Genomic DNA, 10,029 nt, shown 5'->3' with positions numbered 1-10,029 from the left:
AGTGCTTCCATCCTCATGTGAAGCTGAACCACTAGCCATGAACATAGGCCAGGGCCTCAGCCGTTCCTTGCCACTCCGTGTGGTAAATGGCATATTGGCAAGTTTACGCTTCTCCTCCGACAATTTTATTTTAGATTTTTGAGTCCTTTTTTTACTGATATTTGGCGTTTTGGATTTTACATGCTCTGTACTATGACATTGGGCATCGGCCTTGGCAGACGACGTTGCTGGCATTTCATCGTCTCGGCCATGACTAGTGGCAGCAGCTTCAGCACGAGGTGGAAGTCGATCTTGATATTTCCCTATTTTTGGAACCTCAACATTTTTGTTCTCCATATTTTAATAGGCACAACTAAAAGGCACCTCAGGTAAACAATGGAGATGGATGGATACTAGTATACTTATGGATTGACGAGCGACTGCCGACACAGAGGTAGCTACAGCCGTGGACTACCGTACTGCGTCCGCTGCTAATATAGACTGGATGATAATGAGATATAAAATATATATATATCACTACTGCAGCCGGACAGGTATATATTATATAATGACGGACCTGCTGGACACTGTCAGCTCAGCACTGCAGACTCCTAAAGTAAGCTACTAGTATCAAGAAGATAGAAAAAAGAAAAAAACACCACGGGTAGGTGGTATACAATTATGGATGGACGAGCGACTGCCGACACAGAGGTAGCTACAGCCGTGGACTACCGTACTGCGTCTGCTGCTAATATAGACTGGATGATAATGATATAAAAAAAATATATATATATATATCACTACTGCAGCCGGACAGGTATATATTATATAATGACGGACCTGCTGGACACTGTCAGCTCAGCACTGCAGACTCCTAAAGTAAGCTACTAGTATCAAGAAGATAGAAAAAAGAAAAAAACACCACGGGTAGGTGGTATACAATTATGGATGGACGAGCGACTGCCGACACAGAGGTAGCTACAGCCGTGGACTACCGTACTGCGTCTGCTGCTAATATAGACTGGATGATAATGATATAAAAAATATATATATATATCACTACTGCAGCCGGACAGGTATATATTATATAATGACGGACCTGCTGGACACTGTCAGCTCAGCACTGCAGACTCCTAAAGTAAGCTACTAGTAGTATCAAGAAGATAGAAAAAAAAAAAAAACACCACAGGTAGGTGGTATACAATTATGGATGGACGAGCGACTGCCGACACAGAGGTAGCTACAGCCGTGGACTACCATACTGCGTCTGCTGCTAATATAGACTGGATGATAATGAGATATAAAATATATATATATCACTACTGCAGCCGGACAGGTATATATTATATAATGACGGACCTGCTGGACACTGTCAGCTCAGCACTGCAGACTCCTAAAGTAAGCTACTAGTATCAAGAAGATAGAAAAAAAAAAAACACCACGGGTAGGTGGTATACAATTATGGATGGACGAGCGACTGCCGACACAGAGGTAGCTACAGCCGTGGACTACCGTACTGCGTCTGCTGCAGTGCTAAAATAGACTGGATGATAATGATATAAAAAATATATATATATCACTACTGCAGCCGGACAGGTATATATTATATAATGACGGACCTGCTGGACACTGTCAGCAGAATGCGTTTATAAAATAAAAAAAAACACCACACGACGAGTGTTTAACTTTTTCAGGCAGACAATCACAATATACTGGTGGTCAGTGGTCACTGGTCAGTCACACTGGCAGTGGCACTCTGGCAGCAAAAGTGTGCACTGTTAAAAATATGTACTCCTGCTATAACTGCTCCCCAGTCTCCCCCACAATTAAGCTGTGTGAGCAGTGAGCACTCAGCACAGTCAGATATACAGTATTACATAGATGATGCAGCACACTGAGGGCACACTGAGGCTGAGCACAGATATGGTATGTGACTGTGTCACACTGTGTATCGTTTTTTTTCAGGCAGAGAACGGATTAATTAAACTGGTGGTCACTGGTCACACTATCAGCAAGTAGTACTCCTAATATGCTCCCCAAAATTAGTAAATCAAGTGTCACTCTCTACTACTCTCTAGTCTACTCTAAACGGAGAGGACGCCAGCCACGTCCTCTCCCTATCAATCTCAATGCACGTGTGAAAATGGCGGCGACGCGCGGCTCCTTATATAGAATCCGAGTCTCGCGATAGAATCCGAGCCTCGCAAGAATCCGAAAGCGGGATGATGACGTTCGGGCACGCTCGGGTTAACCGAGCAAGGCGGGAAGATCCGAGTCTGCCTCGGACCCGTGTAAAAAGCGTGAAGTTCGGGGGGGTTCGGTTTCCGAGAAACCGAACCCGCTCATCACTATTAATTACCCAGGCCCAGGTCTGATGGAGGGGCCCAGGCTCACCCACCCTTACCTGGCAGCAGCAGTTGCAGCTTCTCTCCTCATCCCAGCACGCGCTGCTGTGTGCTGGGCTACAATGTGGCTAGGAATACACTTAAAAATAAAAAAAATTATGTATTTAACTCTAAGGGTGAATGGCCACGCCTCCTATGATTAGGCCATGCCCCTAAAAAGCACCTGGGCCCAGTCAGGCTCTCTACTGCCTTGATACTACCCTTTACAGCGCCGCCATTGCTCACCATTAGAGAAATTGGACCTGATTCAGAGTCGGACGCAATGTGGATGTTCACGTAGTTGGACGATATTTTACTACCGCGCATGTGCAACAAGTTCTGGAAACCCTAACTGGGCACACACAAACCTAAGTATCCGATGGCGTTTCAAATTGCCTACGACATTGCTAACACTTGAGATGGAGCCTTTTGTGGTAGAGACTGGAAGGTGCTCTAAAGTGAGTGCAAAAAGGTTGCTGTGCTTGGGCATGTTATGGGACAATCATTGCTGTGTCTGGGAACGCAACTGCAATTTCACTACTTCAATGGCTGTGTTTAGTGTGATTTGAGGAGCGTAGCTAGATTAGGCCCTAGGCTACTGTCAAGGCCGTCCTGAGCCTAATTTTTTTCGGTAAGCGAATATATATTTTGACGCCCCTTAGTTGTATATATAGGGGCGGGGCTTCACTGGGAAGGGGTGTGACCACAGAATAGTACCAATTCACATTACAACACAGAGTGGTGTCCTCTATTCACATTACACCACACAGTAGTGTCTGCTATTCACATTAGACAGCAAAGTGGTGTCCACTATTTACATTACACTGCACAGTGGTGTCCGTTAGTCACATTACACCACACAGTACTATCTGCTTACACCACACAGTAGTACCCCTTATACACGTTGCACCATCCAGTAGAGACCCTTATACACGTTACACAACAGCAGAGTCCCTTTTAAACATTACCATGGTAGAACCCTTTATACATGTTACACCACAGTAGAGCTACTTATACACAATTTGCCACAGTACAGCTGCTTATACAAGTTATGCCACAGCAGTGCCCCTCATACACATTATGCCATGGTAGAGCCCCTTATACATGCTACGCCACAGTAGAACCAACTGTATTACACACACACACACACACACACACACACACACACACACACACACACACACACACACACATCCTCACACACATTTACGTGCACTGTAAGCATGCACGGAGTCGCAATTCAACAGCCAAAGGCCTGCTGCCCCCATTACCAAACATCCCTGGACAAACACTCAAGCTGATCCGCAACAAACATGATTCCCAACTGCTGCATCCAGTCCCTTCCATGGATCTCTGCTTCTCCCTCCCTGCAGAGGCCCAGAGTCTGCTTGGCACCTACCATGGTGACATTGGCTAGGGCTTGTAGGGGGTCGGAGCATCTCTTTCCTGGGGGCTGGCAGCTGCTTAATGACGGGGTCCATGGACAAATCCACACCACCAATATACTATGTATATATACACCTTTACCCCACCACCACACCGTTATACTGTTTATATACACTCCTCTTAAGAGTTGTACATACACATACCTTCCCATATACATATATACATCCCTCCCGTATATACACATAACCCCCGATATACATTTATACACCCCTCCTGCACATGGACATACCCCCATATGCATATACACAGCTCATGTATATACATATACCCCTCCCCAATATACATACAGTATATACACCCTCCTGTACATGCACACCCCCCACACACATATACAGTACATATATACACCCCCTCCTGTACATGTACACCCCCCCCCACATATATACAGTACATATATACACCCCTGCCTGCACATGGCCATCCCTCCCATACATAAACTTATATACACCCCTGCTGCCCTCCCATATGCTGAAACACAGAATACAATATCTCGGCATTACTCTACAGTGCAGGGAGGGCGGGCAAGTGAAGCATGTCTCTGCTTCAGATTACGGCAGTGTTTCATAGGACAGGAGGAGGGAGTCATGATTGTGGGGGCGGAGCTTACAACTGCTGCTTTCTAGGACAGCATAACCCCAAACCCCCAGCCCGTCCACATAACAACCTGTGCGGTGGGACCTACCTACAGTGTTCTTATGCTGGTGGCCGTGGACCCCCTCCCCTTCCCAGAGTTGCTGCCAGCATGTAAAAGTCAGGCGGGAGAGACACAGCTACAGTGGCTAGAGTGGCTGCGGGCGGCGGGGTGGCTTCGGGCGGCGAGGTTTCTGCGGCAGCGCCCTCCTCATCTGGCGCTCAACGCAGCCGCGTACTCCGCATATGCGTGGGGGCCGGCTCTGGCTACTGTAAATGTCGATGATGCGACTGATGTTACATAGATGTTGGAGTGTTGTAAAACTCCATCGAATGGCGGAGCACGAAGGAACTGCTGAGATTAGCATTTGCATATTTCCACAACCGCTGTTGAGAGAGATGCTGCGATGGCGGCTGGATTACCAACATCTCTGAATAAGACTCATTAAATACACAGGGCCTGATTCTGATCACATGCCACTGTATGTCGATGTCAGAAGTAGTTGTGATATATTTTCCCTGCGCATACATTAAGTTGCACCACGCATGCGTCCATGGGGGATCGGTAGGATTTTCCGATGATTGGGATGCCGGCCGTCAGTATACTGACAACGTCATCCTGATCATCAGTGTGCCGGCAGCGGGGGGATCTCAAAGAGTCGCCTTGACCAGTTGTTTGCCATTTAATATATTGTGTTTTGCACAATACAGACATGCACTTGTAAACATTGTTCTACACTTGTTTGTATTCAATAATAAGTGGAGGCCTTTGGTAACTGCACTAATCACCTGTAGTAATTTGTTATTAATGAGCCCAGGTATTTATAATTTATATTGTTACTCTAAATCTTTTACAATATAGTAATTTGATGACAAATATACATATTGTTCATCTTTCAATATATATTTGAAAATAGTATCCTAATAACTAAAATTGGAATATAGGGCCATAATAAATAATGTATCATAATAGCTCCATTATCCATACCCCCTAACATGACCCTCTCCAGGAGGGGCAGAATGCTCTGCTCCTGGACTTTTCTCTTAATTTATGATTGCCATCACCTGTTCTGAAACACCTTTCTTATCCATTAACCTGTTCAACACAGGTGCCAGCAATCTTAAATTAAGAGAAAAGTCCAGAAGCAGAGCATTGTGTCCCTCCTGGAGAAGGTCATGTTGGGAGGTATGCATTATCTGCTGCATTCCCCCATTTCAATGGAGGCTATGAAATGGGCACATTTACCAAGCTCTGGAATATGAGCTTGGCTCTGGTAGCTAACACTATCTGGGTATATGGGCTACTATTTAGCATTTGTTACAGAGAGGGATCTTCCCTGGTGGCCGTGTGATGCATGGGAAGTCCTACAGCTGAACCTGCCCATTGAGCTGAACTCGGAAGCAAATTGGCAGCAGTAAATGGGATGGAATACTATCGGATCCCATGTCCTGGTAAGAGAAGTTTGCTAAATATGAGTGAAAAATATCTTTGCTTTGTGAATTTAGCATTATTATCATCACATCACAATTGCATTAAAAATACAAGATGTGATAAATATGCACCATTGTCTTTTTAGTTATTGTTGGCAACCTAGCTTTAAGGTATTACTACAGCTAATCTGTTGTAACTCCATTACTCAAAAATGAAAAGATCATAGTGTCTCCTGATTATCCATATAGAGGCTCCCTTTGTTTCCTTACATCAGTGCTTCTAAGGGGTATATTTGCATAAGTGCTGGTTTGTAGAAGTGGAGATGTTGCCCATAGCAACCAATCAATGTCTACTTATCATTTATCTAAAGGTGCCCATACACCTAAAGATTTCTCTTCCAATCCTGCTGGTTGGAATGGAAATCTTGTAATGGATGGGAGCAAATGACAGGACACTTTCAGCAGTGCCACAGGTTGATGATATTATTTATGGTCAAAGTGATCACTGACTCACAACCAGTGCTGGTGGCTGCCAATCACAGAAGTGCAGCTCTGTCCACCATCACATAACTGTACCTAAGGATGACAGTTGAGCACAATTTACTTATTTTCATAATTGTTACTTTATTTCTCAATAAGAAACTTTTGGCCTAGAAGTACCAAAAAAAATATTCTGATACTCTAGGTTGCCGTCATTCAAGAAAGTTTGGGAACCACTGCCTTACATGCATGTTTCCTGACATTTCTGCTAACCACATTTAATCTACTTCCACAAGCACCTGAAATAAAATAACTAACAACCTTTCCAGGAGCTAGAACAACAAAACTGAGATAAACTATAAATACGAAGCAATATTTATTCTTGTAATCTTTGCTTTAAATATACACTTCTCTTCCAAAATGAATTGGTGTATGGTCATTTTCATTATTAATATTTTTTTTATTTATAAATGTTAGTGTGGCTATGCAAATTTGTTTTCATGGATGTTGTTTATCTAAAAAGACACAGATGCATTTATTAAGATGAAAATTTGAGACTTCTGAAGAGTTTTTAAACAGACGATAAATTTACAATAACCTGCAAATAAAAACTGGTGTCTTGTGGATGTCTGTCAAGCAATCTCAAAGAATTATTTTATCTGGCAGTTTTTTTGTTTGGTTGTCCTTGGATACCACAAAAACACTTAGGTCTGTGCATTGGATACAATTGGATACAGGCACCACAAATAAAACAATCTTTACAGAAAATTGACCTTTAGAAAGCAATTCATTGTCAAACAGATAACAGCGGACAGAATGTAGAAACCTGGCCTAAACCTAAAGGGGGAATCAATTCTGGGAGATGTGCAGAGAGAGCGTCTGGAACGGATGGGTGTAGACACTACACAGGGACATAGTAGGGCCAGCCCTGCCCCCACAAACACATGACATGTTACCTTCAGAGGGTGGGCTGCCCAGACCACCAACAAAGGAGTACACAGAGTATCCTAATGAATCTTTGTGCAGCCCTATAAACTGCAGTCACCCTGAAAACCAAATGTTGGTGCCATGGGGCAACATTGCTGCTCCCTGTGCCCTGGGCAGCGGCACCACTCACACAGCACTAGTTATGGCCCTGGCACTCCACGACTGTTATCTTTGATCATTTTACCTCGCACCCCATGGTTATTTATTCAGCCAGACATTGTGCCATGAATTTAATCCCCACTTAAGTGTAGAGGAATGTTACATCACTTAACATCTCTGAGACTTTATACAGTGTCTAACAACACGGATGCAGTTAATATACCGGCTGTCGGGATCCCGCCATTTGGGATACTGATGCAGGGATCCCGACAGATGGTGAAATGCCGGGAGTCGCAATTCCGAACACAGCCCCGTATTCCCACTCGTGGACCCACCACCCGAGTGGGAATATAACCTGTGGCGAGCAAACACCGGGCCCTAAGCTTGACGAGCACAGCAAGCATGCGAGGGGACTCGGGATGCCGTTGTTGGTATAGTGACAGTCGGCATCCCATCTGCCGGTATCCCATATGTATTCCAGCAGCACAGTACATTGCAGATTCTATACCATTTCTCTCTTTTCTTATGTAGCAAGGTCAAAGAAGAATTAAGACTGAGATCCTGTGTCAGTCAGTGCAGAATTGCAGACTTTACATAAGACAGTGCCAAGCAAATGACACAAAAAGCGATAAAGTCATAACATCAGAGCTAAATGGTTCTCTCTAGTTTAATAGCCATATGTACCTAGATGCAGTAATTAGATGAAACTCAGCCATGCAAATGCTCTGGATCTAATGTAAAGGTTTCAATTTTAACGAGTACGGAGTCTATATCTTGTACTGTACGCCTTTCATCCCATAATTCTACCTTTATCTATCATTTATTTATACTCTTACTGTTAAAAGCCAAGTTTCTTTGTGGTCTTTATACACTGGGGAGCCAGCTCCAGACCCATATGTGCTTGAAGATGAAGCAGGAGTGGGCCCACAAGGAGAGGAGCAGATGAGAAATGAAGGAACAGCAGATCAGACAGCCTGACATGGGGCGGGAGACGCATCTGAGCCTGTCCTAGGCTGACCGATAACGAGCTAAGAGAGTGTGTGGCTGATCCCTGTCAGTGCATAGAAAAGCATGGATGACTAGTCACAGGGAAAGGGTCAGCCACCCAAAAGAACTCCAATGACGGCTACAAATTCCTATATATACATACACCAGCCCAGTAAGCACTAGCCAGACCGGTTCCTGATACTTCCCCCACACTAGCTAAAAAAAGGAAAAATCATTAGGCTTCACATTAAACGGTTTTGGTGAACCAATAAGTCCGGGTGTTGGTGCACTGCACACCTTGTGCCAATGATTATTATGATACAGTATGATATTCCTTAGTTTTAAAGTAACATTTTGGGGTAAAATCACATAACATCTGACTGTTCTGCACTGATGTGACTCAGTGTAGCAGGGAAGGAGCACTTCCCTTTATGGTCATGGCCATCGGAGGGCGCCATGAAATTATTGAGCCAATGTGAAGGCATGCAAACATTCGACAGTTTAAAAAAAATAAAGGTGGTGCTTATATGCACAAAAGGCAGAGCTGGTTCATCATGAGTAAAGGAGGACTACCAATAGATCAGTGTTTCTCCTTGTGGTGTAAAGTATGACATCAGGATGTCTCAGCATTGAATGCCAAAAGCATCTTCATCAAGTTGGAAATATGGACGCTTGTAAGCTATTGGTTTCCCATGGCAATCCCTACTCCAATGGGCTCTGCAATTTTCACACTACTACATAGGGCAGTGGTTCCCAAGCTTTTTTCAATCACAGAGCCCTAGAATATCAGATTTTTTTTCATGTCTCCCCTAGGCCAAAAGTTTCTTATTGAGAAATTTAGAAATAAATATTAAATGAAGTAAATTGGGTTTAATTGTGGACGCATTGGGAGTGTCACACATTCTGAGCAGCCTTGCCCTGTGCTGGGCAGCCCCCAGTGTGAGGAGATGGACGCAGCTCTTGCTGTGTATGCAGGGATCTGTTACCATCTCTGAATCAGGTCCTGTGTGTATAAGCGGTGCTACTACAGTGAGAATGATGTGTAAGGGGCACTACTGTGAGCATTATATGTATAAGAAGCACTACTGTGAGCATTATATGTATAAGAAGCACTACTGTGAGCATTATATGTATAAGAAGCACTACTGTGAGCATTATATGTATAAGAAGCACTACTGTGAGCATTATATGTATAAGAAGCACTACTGTGGGCATTGCATATAAAGGGCACAACTGTTTGGCGTAACATATATAAGGGGCACTACTGTGATCATCATATGAATAAGGGGCATTGCTATGTGGTGTAATAATAATCAGGGGCACTACGTGATTTTTAATGTGAATAAGAAACATTACTATGTGGTGTAATATGAATAAGGGGCACTACATGCGGTGTAATGTAAATAAGATTGTGACACTGTGTGGCGTCATTTAAATTGGGATACAATTATGTGACCATGCCTCTTTCTTGTGAGATCACACCCCTTTATAAAGGGAGGGAGGGTGATAGTTTATACAGATTTGTCCTCATACATTGTGCCTCATTATGCCATGCAGCGGGAGATGCCAGGCATGAGTGAACTGACAGGTCCTGTGCAACTATGTT

General features: G+C 43.9%; 1 long non-coding RNA gene across 1 annotated transcript in view; it reads left to right on the top strand.

Moving 5' to 3' along the window:
* Positions 1-5,632: 5,632 nt before the first annotated feature.
* The window catches only part of LOC134933246 (uncharacterized), a 259,257-nt gene continuing 254,860 nt past the window's right edge, over positions 5,633-10,029 (top strand). Inside the window, exon 1 of the long non-coding RNA XR_010179656.1 lies at positions 5,633-5,891. This is a non-coding gene — a long non-coding RNA (uncharacterized LOC134933246). The remainder of the gene's footprint in view (positions 5,892-10,029) is intronic.

This window comes from Pseudophryne corroboree, chromosome 6 (genome assembly GCF_028390025.1).
Source record: "Pseudophryne corroboree isolate aPseCor3 chromosome 6, aPseCor3.hap2, whole genome shotgun sequence".
NCBI classification, from domain to species: Eukaryota; Metazoa; Chordata; class Amphibia; order Anura; family Myobatrachidae; genus Pseudophryne; species Pseudophryne corroboree.
Note: the sequence above shows the minus strand (reverse complement) of the source record. Positions and strands in the feature narration are given on the sequence as shown.